Source organism: Corvus kubaryi, unplaced genomic scaffold, assembly GCF_017639235.1.
Source record: "Corvus kubaryi isolate FWS band 111438036 unplaced genomic scaffold, C.kubaryi_AGA036_p1.0 37367, whole genome shotgun sequence".
Classification (NCBI taxonomy): Eukaryota; Metazoa; Chordata; class Aves; order Passeriformes; family Corvidae; genus Corvus; species Corvus kubaryi.
In genome coordinates this window covers 4,610,115-4,626,743 of record NW_024581119.1, presented here as the reverse complement: position 1 = coordinate 4,626,743, position 16,629 = coordinate 4,610,115, and the positions used below count along the sequence as shown (strand labels likewise).

Genomic DNA, 16,629 nt, shown 5'->3' with positions numbered 1-16,629 from the left:
CCCATCCCTACCCTACCCCTACCCTATCCCTATCCCTATCCCTACCCACATCCCTATCCCCATCCCTATCCCTGTCCCTATCCCTGTCCCTATCCCCATCCCTATCCCCATCCCCATCCCTATCCCTGTCCCTATCCCTGTCCCTATCCCACTTTTCCCTAGGTTTGAACTTTCAGAGGTATCTGGTGGTCCTTTGTGTCACGTGCTGAACAATTCCAGCAGCACCTTCAGTGCCAAATAAGAAAATGCGTTTCTGCTTCCGAAACTCACGGAGAAGCTCCGAGACATCCGAGAGTGGATCCAACCACAGCAGGAACAGAAGCCACTGAAATGAAATTAAAAAGAGAGGCAAATCATGACTTGTGGGCGCCTTGAGATAGAGAAGTGGAGCCCAACTCAGAAAGGAGTGAAAAAATAAGACTTTGTATGAGGTCTAGAGAGAGAACTCCAAGGGGAAAGCTGGACGGTGCTTTTCCAGCTGGATAGAGCTTTACCAGACAGCATTTTGCAGGCCCATTTTGGCTTGATGGAAACCTCTTCAGAGAACACCTCCTCAGGGTTCTGAGAGCGTTGTGCTTCAGGAGGGTCAGTGCCTTGTGCTGCGCCTTACTCCTCTCCTGTACTCAGTTTGACTTGTAAAGGCAAGAGGAGATTTTTCCTCTTGTGGATATTTCTCTGCAGGTGAAATTCCCAACTTCTGTATTTAAAGATAATCCCCACAGTCGGACACGTTTGAATTTTTGGCAGGATGGAAATTCCTTATATCTTTAGCACCCTGAGGCATTGTGAAGCAGGAGGATCCTCCAGGATCCTCTGGGAACCTCCTGCCTCAGTTTCCCCTCACACAAAGCAAGGATATGTTGGGAAGGGGTGAACACATCCGTGGCACGTGCATTGCTGCAGGGCTAATGGTCCTTGTGGTGTCTCTTTCTGATGGAGATCCAGACGACTCTCAGGCTGCTTGCTCCTGGATCTGGGAATACTGTTGGGAAGCTGGATGGAGCAGAGAGGGTCAGTGGAGGGCTTCCCTCGGTGCTCACAGACAGCCTCTTCCTTCTCACCAGACATCCTGGCTGACGCTCGCCGCTCCTCTGGTGGGAGAAGCGCCAGCTCTGTCTCCTGGCACACGGCGGGGCGGTGATGGAGGGATGGAGGGGAAGCCGGGCTGAGCTGCAGCTCTGCCTCCCAAATTGCATCTCCAGCACGAGGCCGCCCGGACCGCGCCGCTGCCGACAGCTTTATTGCTGCTGAGACAGGCCCGCGGCGAGAGCTGGCCCTGCACCATCCCTGCTGCACAGCTGCGCAGGCAGGGAGAAGGGTTTTGGAGAAAAGGGGGAGAAATCCCCTGGAAAGCAGTGATGGAAAGTCGGCCACCCTCGGGGAAGTTCCTGCTTGTGCAGAGGAAGGCTGGTGGGAAAAACTGCTGAGATGAGGTTTGTGTAACAGGAAAAAAGGGGAAAAACCCCAGAGGTTTTGCACATCAGCTGCTCTTCACCCTCCTAACCCTGCCCCAGCTCCTGCCACAGAGGGGGTCTCGCCTGCCCCACGCAGAGCCCAGCACTAGCCCAAAGGCAGTGCTTGAGAGCCCCAGGCAGCTGGGGGGACATCAATCCCCCCCAGCCCTGCTTGACTCAGGTTCCCCCTTTCCCCAGACCTTGTTCCTGCTGGGATTTGAGCCACACAAAATGCACATTTTAACCTTTTAACAGTGAAGGTGTCACTTCATGAAGGAAAGGTCTGCATGGATGGAGAGAACTACGTCCTGGGCTAGGCTTTTTTCCCCTCTTTTTTTCCACATTGTCCACAGCAACTCCTGGGCATCCTCATTGCTCCTGCAACCACCTGCATCCTCCCCAGGCTCCTGGTACCCACCACGCTCCATGCCATGGTCATTAGGGAGCATTTCAGAGCTCGTTGCATTGCAGAAGATGCATGAAGCAATGCAGGGCAATATCCCATGGAAAAGGAGAGAGGAAACAGCCGTGCTGGAAGGGATCACGGGGACAGGGATGGGGAAGGGAGGTCTTGCCCAGCATCCCACCAACGTCCACCACTGTGGGGAGGGCAGGCATGGAAGCAGCACCTGGCCATGAGGATATTTGGCTGTGCCACAGCCCAAGGAGCTGCTGGGTGCGATGAAGGCCAGGAATGGGGAAGTTTAGAAGGCGGACTGTGGAAAACTCCGCAGATAAAGCCTCTCTCACTCCAAAACAAACAGCACACGGGGCTGGGGGGCTCCCACACGACACGGGGTGCCAGTGGGACGCTGCAAAGTGAGCTCAGGCCCTTAAGGGCTGCCTGGGCTGCTCCTGGGCTTGCAGTGCTGCTGGAGAAGGGTCCAGTGGGATGTCACCTCTCCCTGGCTGCTGCCCGCGATCCCCGAGCACTGACCCCGTCTCCTCATCCTCCCTCTGTGCGCAGCTCACTGGTGGTGCCCCAGACAGTCCCAGAAATGCCAGTGCCCGCCGTGACCCAGGTGTGGAGGGCAGTGTGGGCGGTGGCCGCGAGCCGGCTGCCCCGCCATGAGATCTCCCACTGTTCTCCAAAGAATATCCCCTTGTCTTCCCCGACAGCCCCCTTGGCCAAGGGGCTGGGGGCAGTGGGGCAGGGTGGTGTTGGGGACAAAACCCATCAGTGTGGAGTCCCAGACACAAAAGGGCCACAAAAGGCGTCAGACAGGGCTCCCAGCAGTGGCAGAGTGACGGCTCCGTGCCAGGGCGCTCCGAAGGCAAAGGCTGCTGCCCCTTCCCTGTTAGGGCACTGGGAACATGGGGAACGAGTGGCACACTGGGGACAGGGCGAGGGGGTGCCGGGCACTGAGGGGGTCCCACATATCTGCATTTCCTTGGCTCAGCATGGAGCAGCCTGGATGGCAGGGAGCCCTCCTGCTGCATGGCAGCACCTCCTGCTCAGCTGGGGAGGCACCGGGCAGGCACTGGCTTCGAGCAGCAGCAAGAGTTTATTTTTCCAGCTAAAATAACTTAATCCAGTGGAAATTCTTTCTTTTTCTCAACCTGTCTTCTGCTGCAAGCAGCCCATCCTGGGGAATGGCTGATGAGCTGGATGGGATGGCAAGTGGGCAGGCACAGGAAAAGCCAGCGTTTATGTCATTTATTTTCCTACCAAGCATAGCTGAGCTGGGGGGGGGGGGGTGGCTTGTTTTCTTCTCCCCATCAGAAACCTAAAGCCCAAAATGACATTTCTACTGGAATTTGTTATTCCTTATGTCACAGCAGGGGGGATATGTTGTACTTGCAGCTTCTTACAACCCCAACAGGCGGCATGGCAAATAATCAGGTCCAGTGATGCAGCGAAATCCACTCACCTGCTCAGGGCTCGGCAAATTCCTCTCCCTGTGAAGATCCTTGTACAGCAAATGCACCAGCTGGGATCCCTGTGGGATGTGGATGGGTTGGATATCGAAGCTGAGCCACTCACTTGTGGTTTTGTCCATATCTCCTGAGCAGCAGAAGTTAATGAGCCTGTGGGGAAAAAAAATAGGTTGAAATGAAATTCTTTATAGCGAGCTAAACGTTACATTGGATAGGACAGTTATTGTGTGTGAAATGCCGGCGTGATTAAATCCATATTTGTAAAGGATTAACTGCTCTAGAACAGCTCCATGTCTGCTCTGAGGTGGCAAAATCTCCCCAAATATGTCTCTAATCATCTGTACAATAACCACGTCAATAAATCAGAATGAAGACACATTGGGGTGAGCGTGGATTCCAGGCTGCACCTGGTGGGTTTGTGCAGAGGGAAGTGGGGAGGGAAAAAAACCCGTCAGGAATGAGAGGTTTGAAGGAAAAACAACTGAGGTTTGTGGAAACCCAGCGGTGTGTGAACACGGAGAGCATCTGATGGAGACACAGGTGCCACTTCCCTGGATCACAGCTGACCACGGGCTGTGATTCCAAGGACGCAGTCCTGCCCAGGCCCGAGCACGCTGCTGCACTTCCCAGCTGTGAAAGCCCCGGGAGCCAAGAGAGAAACCTTCAGCTCACAGTGAAAGCATAAAAGCACCCAGGGCAGGCACTGCGGCTGCTCCAGGACTTTTCCTGCACTCTGGTGCATTCCTCACCCAGCAGCCCAAGTCCCTGCTCCAGCATTGCTCCTGGGGATGGGTTTGGGGCAGTGGCACCCCGCTGTGAGCAGAACACCCGGGTGCAGAGAAGGCATTCAGCAAAAATAAACGCCGAGACAGAGCTTGAAATGTTTATTTTCCAACTCCAGGCCATTCATCCAGTGACACCACTGTGTTCCAGTGAGTCTCCCTCTGTTTACATCAGATGATTAATGAGACACAGATTGTCTTTAACCCTGATGGATGCCACAGTCACCAGGGTATGAATTTGGGCTCCGTGTCCCACTTCTCCTCCCACCTCTGCCTGCAGCCACCACTCCACCCTCATTGACCCTCATTCTTCCCATTTCATGCAACCAAAATCAAGATTTTATTACATTATTTGTTTTCTGGCCTCTCCATCTGCCCTCAGCAATCACCACTCCTGAGGCTGGAGCCTCTGACAACATGGGACGGGGTCTGAGCTGCAGGAGAAGTGAAGGGACAGATCCAGCAGTAAAAAGGAAGAGAGAAGGGACAAGACAACTTGGGTTTTGCCTGCCCAGATCACGAAAGGGGACAGAAATCTGCCAGGAGACCCAGGCTGATGCCGAGTTTGTAGCAACCACCAGACACCAAAACCAGACATAGAAAACCAGCCTAAAGCCAGGGTGATGCCACTTCCAGAGGACACAGGGCTGTCCCTGCCCCAGGAAAGGCACTGCACCTTCAGCATCATCCCTGTGTTGCATCCTGCTGGGCTGCTGACCTGCTCAATCCACACGCAGCATCCCAGGATGGTTTGGAAGGGAATTAAAGCCCATCCAGTGCCACCCCCTGCCATGGGCAGGGACACCTTCCACCAGCCCAGGCTGCTTCAAGCCTCATCCAACCTGGCCTTGGGCACTTCCAGGGATCCAGGGGCAGCCACAGCTTCTCTGGGCACCCTGTGCCGGGGTGTCACCACTCTCACAGGGAAGAATTCCTTCCCAATATTCCTCCTGACCCTGCTCTCTGGCAGGGGGAAGCCATTCCCTGTGATCTGGCACTAATGGGATGGCCTGTGTGGCACCAGGATCACTGGCATCAGGTGGGATTCACGTTTCTCCAAGGAGAAGAGCTTTAAACCAGACTTGAAGGAGGAGGGGAGCAGTCCCAGGTTTGCCCATGGCACGCTGTGTCTGACCCCTCAGGGTTAGGAGGATGTGCTGGGTACGCTGCAGCACACGTGGAGTTTTACAGAGATGAGCCAGAGGTAGCAGGAGCCAACAGGAAACCCCAGAGCAAGACCTCAAAGAATTAAGGGATGTTCCTCTAAGAATGTGACCTCTAAAGGTCCCTTCCAAGCAAACTATTCTGTATTCCTGAATGGGGCTGGATTGAAAGCAGATTGAACGTGTCGCTGCAACAATGCCTCTGCATCCCCCCAGAGCACAGCTCCAGGCAGCAGCAGTGGACACATTTCCCCAGCACTCAAAGCTCAAATTGAAAAGCTGCCACTAACATTAAAAGGAAAAAATGGCTTTTTAAGAACTCCATACGTTTCTGTTTCTTTCCCCTTCCTTTCCTTCTTTCTGATTCACCCTTCTGATATTTTGCTTGGCCTCCAGTCCTAATGCATTCATCCTTCTTAGCACATTTTTGGGCTCTTTCCACCATTGTTCTTGGAAACTTTTTTTTTTTAAGGACATATATTTAGATATACAACCTGGTCTCCTATGTTATAAAAAATCCTACCTCAGGCTGGAAAGGGAAGAGCATAGAGAAAAGGGAGCTGGGACTGAGGATGACAGGGTGCCAGCAGAGGAGGTGGCATTGCCACGGGGACATTTGTCTGTGTCTAGCATTTGGTGGCTCTGTCTCCAGCACGGAATGTCTCCCCAAAGCTCTGCTGGCACCAGTGCAGGGGTGGTCACCGCAGCTGCCCCTGCAGCCCCCATCAGGGGAGAAAATGGAGTGACTGCAGCCCCGTGGCTCCTCAGCATCCCTTCACAGCTCACTCCAGCCCTGACCACCAGGGGAAACAGAAGCACATCCCAAAATCACCTAAAATGCTCAAATACATTTGCAGCAAGGTTTTGGGGCTGCAGTAGCCACGGTCACCCCATGCTGGTTCCCTGTTTGAGCAAACTGGGACCATCCAGTTTCCTACAGATACCACCTGGAGCCAGTGGAGCGGGCGGCTTTGGCCAGCCTGGTTTTAATAACCCCTGAGCACTCAGCCCTCACCCAAACCTGTCATTCTGAAAGGCAGCTTGGAGTCCAAGAAGCACTCGCAGGCTTTTCATAAACACACTTTAATAATCTTCATCAAGAATTTTAATACAGAGTGAGCTGCCTGCCAGGAAATGCATTTACACTGTCAGCTGCTGAGAGAAATAGCCCTGCACTGCTGCTCAATACCAGAAACACCCTCCCTCCTCCCAGCCTTTCCTCTCTTCCTCTTTGGATGAAGTGTGCTGCTTTGGAAACTAAAGGGGCTAAAAACCTTGGCAGGGGGCCAGGCAGCTCCCTGGAGCATCCCCTGGATTGGGGCAGCCCCTTTGCCTTGCCCGGTGCCATCCTGCTCCCACCTCCTGCCGAGCTGGACCTCGGCTGGCCTCGTACTTCACCTCTTTTTTTATTTTTGGGGGGTTTTAAGACTGAAACCAGCTTTTTTCCCTCTCCCATTGACCTGCTGAAGGTGCTGCTGTTGGTGATGGTGAGGGAAGGGTGTGTTTTAGGCTATGGGAAGAGCAGGGGTTTGTGAGCTACGGATACAATTACAAAAGCTTTTCTTTCACAGCAAAGATTAACGGGATCAGAACACATTTCCTTGCTGGCTGAGGTATTAAGCAATTAAAGGGATTAAGCGAGGGCTTTGCCATCCTCTGGCGCATCAGGTTTTGGTTTGTGCCAGAGGCAAAATACCCAATTTGATGTAGTCCGAGCCCAGAGGGCTGGAATGGTGGGAATCACATTTTACAGCCTCTTTCCCAACAGCTGAAAACACTCTGGCTGTAACCACCCTCCATATGCTGCTCCCAGACACCCGAACCCCGCTAAGCCTGCTCTCCCTAAGGACGGATGGACGGACCCCTCCGTGCCCCAAAGCCAAGTGTGACCTGCAGGGAAGGGCCCAGAGACCTGAGAGGGGAAGGGGGAGGTTGGAGAAATACCCCAGGGGGACTCCAGCACCAGCAGCTCCTTCCCCACATTTACTGAACCCTGTATTACGTGCGAGGAGGGTTTTTGAACACCGATTCCTGGCACGTCAGGCAGTTTGTCTGTTTGTAAGTCTGTTCTCAAGCGATTGACAAAAAGGGATGAAAAACCAGCCTCGATGCAGTGAAATCAAGCGATGAGATTAGAAATGCACGTACCAGACGTCCTCTCTGAACCTCATTTAGCAGAGGTGGGGAATGCCAGCTTTCCACCAGGAATGGCACTGCCACCTCCGCTGCTTCCCTTTCCCTTGTGAAGTTCTTGCCTTATTTATTTGCTTGAGATGAAAAAAGCTGGGGGAAGCTGCCCAGCAGAAATACCGACCGTCTGCCAAGCGTTTTGAAGTCGCAGCACAAATCGCCTTTTACAGGCAGGGGTGCTCAGGGGAAGAGGTAGAGAAAAGGTCAGTTCTGCTGGAGGAAACCCCCAAAATGCCTTGAAGAGCTGAAGGGGCTTTTTCATCACACACAGAGTCCATGGAGGGTCAACGTGCCAGATGGACTGGGGCAAGGAGTGATGGGAAGGATGGATGGGAGGCGCCTATGTGGTTACAGCTCTGGCTCTGTCCCTGCCAGGGCGATTCAGGCTGCAGGGTAGAATCCCAAAATAGTTTGGCTTGGGAGCGACTTTAAAGCCCATCCAGTGCCACCCCCGCCCTGGGCAGGGACACCTCCCACTATCCCAGGTTCCTCCAAGCCCCGTCCAACCTGGCCCTGGACACTTCCAGGGCTGGGGCAGCCACAGCTGCTCTGGGCACCCTGTGCCAGGGCCTCCCTACGCCCACAGTAATACAAATAAACCTTAAAATCAGTAAGAATTTAAAAGGCGCAATCCCCAAAACCCTCTCTGGAGCAAACAGGAAGCTTCTGTGACTTTCTCAGCGGTGCCTGAACATAGAGAAATGAATTACTCTCAATAATGTCCTTCTTCAGCTCTTCAAGGCATCCACAAAACTGCTCCCGTGTTCCTCAGAGTTCACTCCCTTTGCCTGCCCAAGAGATGCTCCAAATCTGGGGCAGCGTCCGCTTGTCTGCCTCTACTTTCAAACTTGAGGCCCTGGCACAGCGGCAGCAAGATCTGTCGGGAATTGATGCCCCCCAGACCTGGGAGAAAAAGAAACTTCTGAGAACCTTCAGTTGTGCCACAGGAGTGTCAAGGTTGCAGCCAGGAGCTTCCTTGGCACGAGGAGCTACGCGCAGTGTTTCTCCAGGTGATCCTTGCAGTGGCTTCTCCCTGTGCCTGAGGAATCCTAAAAAAAACAAGCCCTGGACCTGCAGACATACAGCCATGGAGTAGCCATGGGGAAAATGCAGGTATCCAGGTGCCTCCCATCAGGCTGGAAGCAGCAGGCTGCACTGCCACGGAGCTGCTGCTCCCCGGGGGCTCAGCTTTCCACCGGCCGGAGCGAGATGTTGTACCTTGTTTGTGTTTCTATGGAATTACCCTCCCTGCTGGCTCCCCTCCTGCAGCCCCCACCAGCTACATCTCCACGAGGTTAATTTCGACATGAAAAACAGCCCCCCAGGAGCAACTGTGGCTGATTTAAAATAATAAAAAATGAAAATCTCAGGTTTGATGACTAATCCCGGGAGAACGGTTTAAATTAGTGCTAGCCAATCGGCCACAATGTCATGGGGAAAATTCCTGCTGGACTTCTCTCCTCAGTCCACTCCCTGCCTTCATTTTCCATCCCCAGATCCTTCCAGCCTGCAAACATATACAGTGTTGCCTCGGCAACTCGGGGACGAGATATATGTACATGAAAAAATGAGACAATCTCTTTCCTCCGTGATCGCCTGGAAGGTGGAAAATGGAAACCTATTCTGGTCTTAAAGCTACGTCAGCTTGTACCAGCCACACTCACAGCTCAAAATATGCTCTTAAATATGCCACCTCCAGCTCCCACGTGAAGATAAATACCCCTCCTCTCGTGGAGTACCAGCTCTCATCCCATGGGATGCTCAAGACTCACAGACTCACCAAAAAATGTGCTTTGCCCAAACATGTTTTCTCCCTAGCGCACATCAACTGGCTGACTCCTCCAAGGAAGCCCCCTTGCTTCCAGCCCCACCAGCATTTCTTCCAATAAAGATCCTCATCTGATATTTCATAGATTTCCAGAATGGTTTGGCTTGGAGGGACCTTAAAGATCATCCAGTGGAACACCTTCCACCAGCCCAGGCTGCTCCAAGCCCCGTCCAACCTGGCCTTGGACACTTCCAGGGATCCAGGGGCAGCCACAGCTGCTCTGGGCACCCTCAGAGTCAATTTCCCCCACCAAACAAAAGATATTCCCATTAAACCTCACTGTTCCCTGTGCCAGGGGCATAGCCAGATCCATCCTTACCTCGTTTCACACTGGGACTCTCATTTGCAAAACCGGGACAGCAGCATCACCACCCCTCTGAGCATTCGGAAACATCCCTCAGGAGCAACTCTGAAATGCAAAACTGGGGTAGCAGAGGACAGCCCATCGTTGCTCATGCAGACAAGGTGAAACATGCTTTGCCAAAGTGTGAAAAATATTTATATCCAAATACAAAGTGTCTCTCAAATTTACAGTTCCCTGCACGCTCTGGAACCTGAACTACATTTGTGGGAGTGGCTGTGAAGGTAAACTGATTCCTGCCTTTAAAATGTGCCCATGCTGGGGTGCAGAGAAGATGAAGTGAAAAAAAAGGGTGGGAAAATGGGATTTGATCTGCTTTTTAAAGTTTCACTTAAAAGCCTCACAATCTGTAACACGCAGGGTGGAGCAGGATTAGGATCATAAATAACTGCAGGGAAGAAAAATGATGCCTTTTCACATGCTGGTAGCGTGTGATCTTTAAAACCAAAGCAAGATAAAAGAAATGTCTTCAAATATTCCCATTTTCCATCCAGAGGGATTGTTTTTAACTTGTTTTACAGGGATAACTTTATTCTGTGGATGCAGTGTGGCCACCTTTGGGCTGGAATGCAGCAGTGCCTGTGCCACGCTGGATCCTGCTGCAGGAGGGGATGGATATTTATCCCATTAAAATGATGAGCTGTTGGAGATAACAACCTCTGGAAGGGTAATTAAAAACTTCTTTGGCAGTGAGGCCAGTCTTGAGTAGATGTGAGAATTTTCTACGTTGTGAACTATTCTGGGATGTGGCCGGAGTGGGGATGCTGGATCCTCCCAGCGCTGCTGGTCCCTTTCCTCCTCTATTTTTGACAATTAAGCATCCCAGGTTTCCACCACGACACCTGTTCCACCTCTGAACAAGGCTGAAGATAAAGGCTTGAGACACAAACCACAAATCCTACCCCAAAAGCAAGGGGTTTGCTTGTCCCAGCAGGAGGAATGCCGGAGTCCAGCTGAACCAGCCGCGTCCCGGAGCTTTGGCCATTTTCTCACTGGTGAAGGGCAGAGAAATTCAGGCCTGTTGATCCATGGTTGGGAATACAGACCCAGTAAAAAGGCAGGTGGAACTTGACGTAGTTGGGATGCATTTCCTTAAACTGGAATTTAGGCAGGAATCCAAGACCAACACCCTCCACCTTCCCTCTTGCAAACAGTGCCGAGGGCTCTTTAACAACCACAGTGGTCGAGGCCTGGGTTAATGTCTTATCCATAAGTTATTCAGAATTTCCTTTTAAAGACAAAATACTTGGAATACCACTCTTCCTCTCTTTAAATTACAGTTGTAGCTGTTACAAAACCCCCTCTGCACTATTTCCAAGAGCTGGGAAGTGTCCATTTCTCGGGAGTCCCACCTCAGTTTTATGGGAACTCCAGCGTTTGGGAGTTTATAGTGGCGTTAATACCCACAGAGATAAAAGCAGATCCTTGTTACCATCAGAGCTTGGTGGAGCTGGGAAAAGAGGCTTCCCAGGCTTCTGCTCACGTCCCAGTGTATCGTGTGTGGGTTTTTGGGGCAGGCACATCTCCTGGCCCTTCCACGGGGTGACACCAGGGGTTGTGATGTCCTGGGGGGCTCTCTGAGGAATATGAGCTTCTCCTACTGTCCCAGCCCAAAACCTAAGAACCAGCCAGCTGTGATAACCTGATTTTCACACCAAAACAATTCCACAGAATCTCAGAATCCCAGAATGGTTTGGATTGGAAGGGATCTTAAAGATCATTCAGTACCAAGCCCTGCCAAGGGCAGGGACACCTCCCACTGTCCCAGGTTACTCATATATGCAGTCAGTGACCCGAATATATCCTGGTCCCAAACACCTTGGAAAACTGGGAAAGCTTAACCACAGGTCTGGATCCATCCAACACCTCCAGCCTGCTCAGGGAGTTATGTCCCATGGCAAAGCGTGAATAACTTTTCTCCTTCTTCTTCTTTTGAGTTTTTCAGACCTGTGTTGAAAAAATGAACAGAGAAAAGCCCAAACTATTTTGTTTTCTGGCATCAGAACTCCTCCTGGGAAGCTAATTCCCCTGTAATGGATCATTGCTGGGAGATACAGCTTTAGATAGAGACAAATGGAACAGGCAGAGCTCTTCAGTGCCCAGAGCAGACAGGGTTTGGCTGCAATGATGATGAAGGGAATCCTTTGCTGAGGTTGGAGGACGCAGCCTAAAATCACGGCTCTTTTTGGCTCCCAAAGGGAGCCATTTCCCCAAATGCCTCAGAGCCTTTAATCCTAATGGGATTTGGGGCTTAGTTTCTTAAACAATTTGTAAACGTGTCCCAGGAATGATTCTCACATATTGCTGCAAGGCTTTGTGAACTGGTGTGGATTTAAGGACCACTACCCAGCACCTCTTCCTCCTCTCCTGCAGGAATTATTCCACGTGGACACACGCAGGTGAGGATTAGGTCTTTCCTTAGATGCTCCCATCCTCTGACATGAGCTGCTAAGGGCTACCAAAATGTTCCAGCCACCACCGAGGAGCTGGAAAGGCCATTGACGGGAGAAGTTTTCCATCCATCCACAGCACAGACATCGGCAGCATTCTTGGAATAGCTCAAAAAATCAGGACTCCAGAGAGATGCCATTAGGAGGGGGAGAAAAATGATGGGGGTCTGCTGTCCTGCACCACACTCAATAATATAAAAAATATATAAACACACACACACACACACACACACACACACATAAAACAAAGGAGATTCCAGACTCTGGAAAAAGAGCTCAGTAAACCCAGCTCCCCTTTCAGTACTTGGTAAAAACATCAGGCATGAGGTCAGGCAAATTACAGCAAATAGGACTTGACACAAATTCCTGACTGGCTGTTTCTCCCCTAAAAGAGAACCATTTTCTGTTCTTCCTGGTCTTTCTAATCTCATTTGCATGCAAAGGTAAAACTAACAAGAAATGGGTACTCTGGAATGATGATCTCTGTGATTTTTTTGGAGCTCAGCTTAAATGGAATGGGGCAAATGTGGCTGAGAAGGAGTTGCAGAAGACAACCCCTGGGAAGGAAAGAGAGATATTTTATTGCTGGTGTTGCTCTGCAGGTGTGCTGAGAGAGGATTTACAGGCTCTTCCCATTCCACAGAGCACAAACCCTCCCTGTTACAGCCTCAGGTGCACTTGCAGTCACTCAGAATAAACCCCCACCTTGTGCTTTAAGCCTCTGCTTCAGTTATTCCCAAGTCACAGCATCCCTCTGACAAATAGTGGGGGTTAAGAGGGAAAAAGCTGTCCGAGAGCACAGCGTTTCCATGAATTTCCAGGAAAGATCATCATATATTCACGTTGCTGCCCATTTTTCCTGCATGGGTTTGCCATCTGCAGCAACACCTGTGCATGGCACGTGGATGGGTCTCCTGCATCTCCTCCTCCAGGACAGCATTCCTGAAGACACCCCCCTTCCAGCAGTTTGGGACATTTTGCTGTCACTTTGCTTGTCCTTTTCCACCCTGCTCTGGGCTTGGTTTTCCTGGGATAAGGGATTGCCAGTGGTGCAATGTGAACCTGGCAGGGCTTCCCACCCCATCTTCCTCAACACCCTCAAAGGGAGTTTTCCAAAGGCTCCCAAAAAAAAAAAAAAACACCCACATCACAGCCAGAGCCTTTCTTGAGCTCAGCCATTTCAGCCAGCAAATAAACTCAGAAAAGGGAATATAGAACAGCTCTTCCAAAGCATTAGCACCAAAAAACCACACTAGGAGTCATTTTCCCTGCTCTATTTTCACATTTCTTGACAGGAATGGCAGCAGCTGCAGTGGAAGTAAAAAGAAAGGCCTGGCCCAGAGCTCTTTGATATGTTGGTAAGTGCTCCTAAACGTCCATTTGCATTTGGATGGAGGATCTGGATCACTTTGTAGTCTGTCAAGGAATGTATTTCAGTTTCGTGAGAAATGTCAGTGAAACAAAAAAAGTGTTTCCTTTGATATTTCTCTTTAAAAGGTTTCAGGCTTCCTTTTGAAAAGGATCTGCCAGAACCTCGCAAGAGGAGAAATATCCAGTTTGGACATTTCTAACAGGAAACTTCCATTTGAAAATAATTTCTCCCTTCCCCCCTTAGGATCCCTCTCATCTCCTCTTCCCCCTCCCTGTGCTTGAATGGCAAATTGTTCCCATCTCCAGTTTAATTCCTTCATTCCTGCCAGGTGCAGCTTTAGCTATGCTGCAGAACCCAGTGGGTCTAAAGGAAGATCCCACGGTCCACTGCAGATGTTTCACGATTCCATTCAGTGCCAGAGGCACCTGGTGCTTTCCCAAGTCACCTCTTTTTTTCTAGGCTGGTAAAGAGACAGATAATTACAAATCAAAGATGGCACATTCTGGGATAGGGTCAGAATCGACAGAACGTGGTTCTGAGTGAGGGTTAACACGAGGCTGGCGATCATTCACAGGCTGAATTCAGCTAAAATGAAGCCAATGCTCCTGTCAGGGGGGTGGTGGGGTCCAGCTCTCCCTCCACCTGACTCCTGCCAAGGAGCTGAACATTGGGGTGATCCTGCCTTGCAGAAAATCTCACCCGAGGCTGCTCTATGCAGGACTTCTCTCCAGCTGGCCCGTTCAACTTCCAACAGTCAGGTGTTTTTCCATCTCTGTTGTCCTGTGGAGCCCAAACTCAAATCCTGGCTTTATTATCATGGAATGGTTTGGGCTGGAAGGGACCTTAAAGATCATCCAGTGCCACCCCTGCCCTGGGCAGGGACACCTCCCACTGTCCAGGCTGCTCCAAGCCCCATCCAACCTGGCCTTGGACACTGCCAGGGATCCAGGGGCAGCCACAGCTGCTCTGGGCACCCTGTGCCAGGGCCTGCCCACCCTCCCAGGGAACAATTCCTGCCCAATCTCCCATCCAGCCCTGCCCTCTGGCACTAGGAAGCCATTCCCTGTGTCCTGTCCCTCCATCCCTTGGAAAAGGTACCCTCCTGCCTGCAAGGGCTTCACCCACACAAGCAGAGAGCTAAAACAGTAAAACACCTTCTCTGCTTCGGAGCTGATCCAGATTTAACCTTATTTTGCTTCACTCCCACAGCCCAGGGATTCCCTCCCTGCACACCTGGCAGGGTCTGGCTCAATTTCCCTCCTCGCAGGCTGCTCCAAGACCCGAGCAGAGGACAGAGGTAAAGCAGGAGTGAGACCAGGGCTGTTCCTTGGCTGTGCCACCTCCAGCTGCCCTCCGAGAATCCCAGAGCCCTTCCCTGCAGAGGGCTTTGGGCTCCCACATGAATGCACCCTTTGAGCTGCTGGTATTAAACACACCTCCGGCTCCAAATCACGACACAAATGATTTTTTTTGGATGCCTCGAGCCACCAGTAAAAGTTTCCCTTGTTTTCATCTTCCCAGCCCCAGCAGAACGCTCTTCTCCTGCCAACCTAGCCAGAAAAACAGGAAAGGCCAGAAAAATCACCCAAAATATGGGTGTCACACCACTCACAGACATCCTTCCACACCGGGTTTGCTGCAGCCACTGGAATATCACTGATACCTGGAGACTGAAAGGAGAAATAAAGGCAGGCTGGACTTACCTTGGCTACACCTATGTGCCATTTTTCCCTTGAACATTCTGGAAGATTCATAAATAGCTCAAGTTCAGGCTGGTTTTGCAAATTGTTCCAAAAGGAAGCAATTTTGACAGAATAAAAATAGGCCCCTTGAACTTTTTCACCAGCCTAGGCACTGGGCTGGTTCCTCTCATGCCTATGATTTTCCAGTTCCAAGTAGATTGCCACTTCTAAATTTTCACCTTTTAAATTTAGTTGAAAGAATGGGAATAGAAACGGGGAAAAAAAATTCCCTATGGACCAAAACAAGTCTTGATTTGATAAGAAACACTTCAGATTTTTTACTAGCTGAGAAAAATCAACAGAATTATTTGGACTGAGCCACAAGCACTTTCTTAATTATTAAGCTTTTAGGAGCTGCTTGTAAACCACAGAAACCATTATTCACACAGGTCAGGCTTTGTGTACCTGACCTGGGAAACCTCGCAGAGGGCGGAATTTAAGACTTCCTGAAAGTTCTGTCAAGCCCAGGTTTTCTGGTGGGTCCTTGCACTTGGGGACAGAGCTTAAACCCCCCTCAAAAAGCTGCAGATGCCACCGGGATTGGGGGGGGGTTTGGTCTGGAAGTGGCTCAGAGCAGAGGTTGATGCTTCATGAGGTGACAGCAGCAGCCCCGGTTTCCAAAGCAATCCTTCAGCTGTTTTCACGTGGGGTTTGGAAATGTGGGGAGAACAGCTGGGCTGGGGCCCGAGGTTTGCCCATCCCAGCTCCGGGTGAGTGGGACACGGCCAGGCCGTCGCTCACCCCTCGTGTCCAAGCCCCGGCTGTGGGAATTGGCAGGGAAGGAGCTGGAGAGGGGAAATTCGGGTGGACAGGAGGCTCTGCAGGGCTGACATCACCCCCCTTCCCCGGGCTGGGGATGATTTAAAGCAGGCGTGGGGCTGGGTGGGCCTGGAGGGAATTTTGGGGGCTGCAGCCTGGAGGAAGCCTGCCCAAAATTCCACGCTGGAGGTTGGGGATGAAAAGCTCCAACAGCCTCCAAACCAGCACTGGAGCAAGCAGGGAGCCAGGGAGGCAAATCCTAGAATCCCACAAGAGTTTGGGTTAGAAATGACCTTTCTAGTCCAACCCCCTGCCATGGGCAGTGTGGAAAATGGACCTTCGACTCCATCAGGTTGCTCCAAGCCTCATCAAAAACATTTGGAAACATCCAGAACTCCACTAATTTAAAGGTAGCACCTCTAAGCAGGAGTAATTTTTAATTATTATCTTTTTTTTTAAACCATTATTGCCTTCAAAGTGGGTTTGCCCAGTCAGAAAAGAAGTTAAAATGTGTAGGTGTGAGCAAGCTGCCTTCCCTTGGAGAAATCAGACAGCAAAGAGTTCATGACTATAATTTGAGAGGAGCTTTTTTTGCTGAACATAATAGGTTTGTGACCTCAGTGGTTTTAAGCAGAGGAAGGAAAAAAAAA

At 51.1% G+C, this 16,629-nt stretch overlaps 1 long non-coding RNA gene across 1 annotated transcript; it reads right to left on the bottom strand.

The window, feature by feature from the left end:
• Positions 1-143: 143 nt before the first annotated feature.
• LOC121667594 lies at positions 144-15,366 on the bottom strand. The gene is made up of 3 exons (XR_006017112.1): positions 15,182-15,366; positions 3,326-3,482; positions 144-325 (listed from the first exon to the last, which is right to left on the bottom strand). It is a non-coding gene; the product is annotated as an uncharacterized LOC121667594 (long non-coding RNA).
• Positions 15,367-16,629: the final 1,263 nt, after the last annotated feature.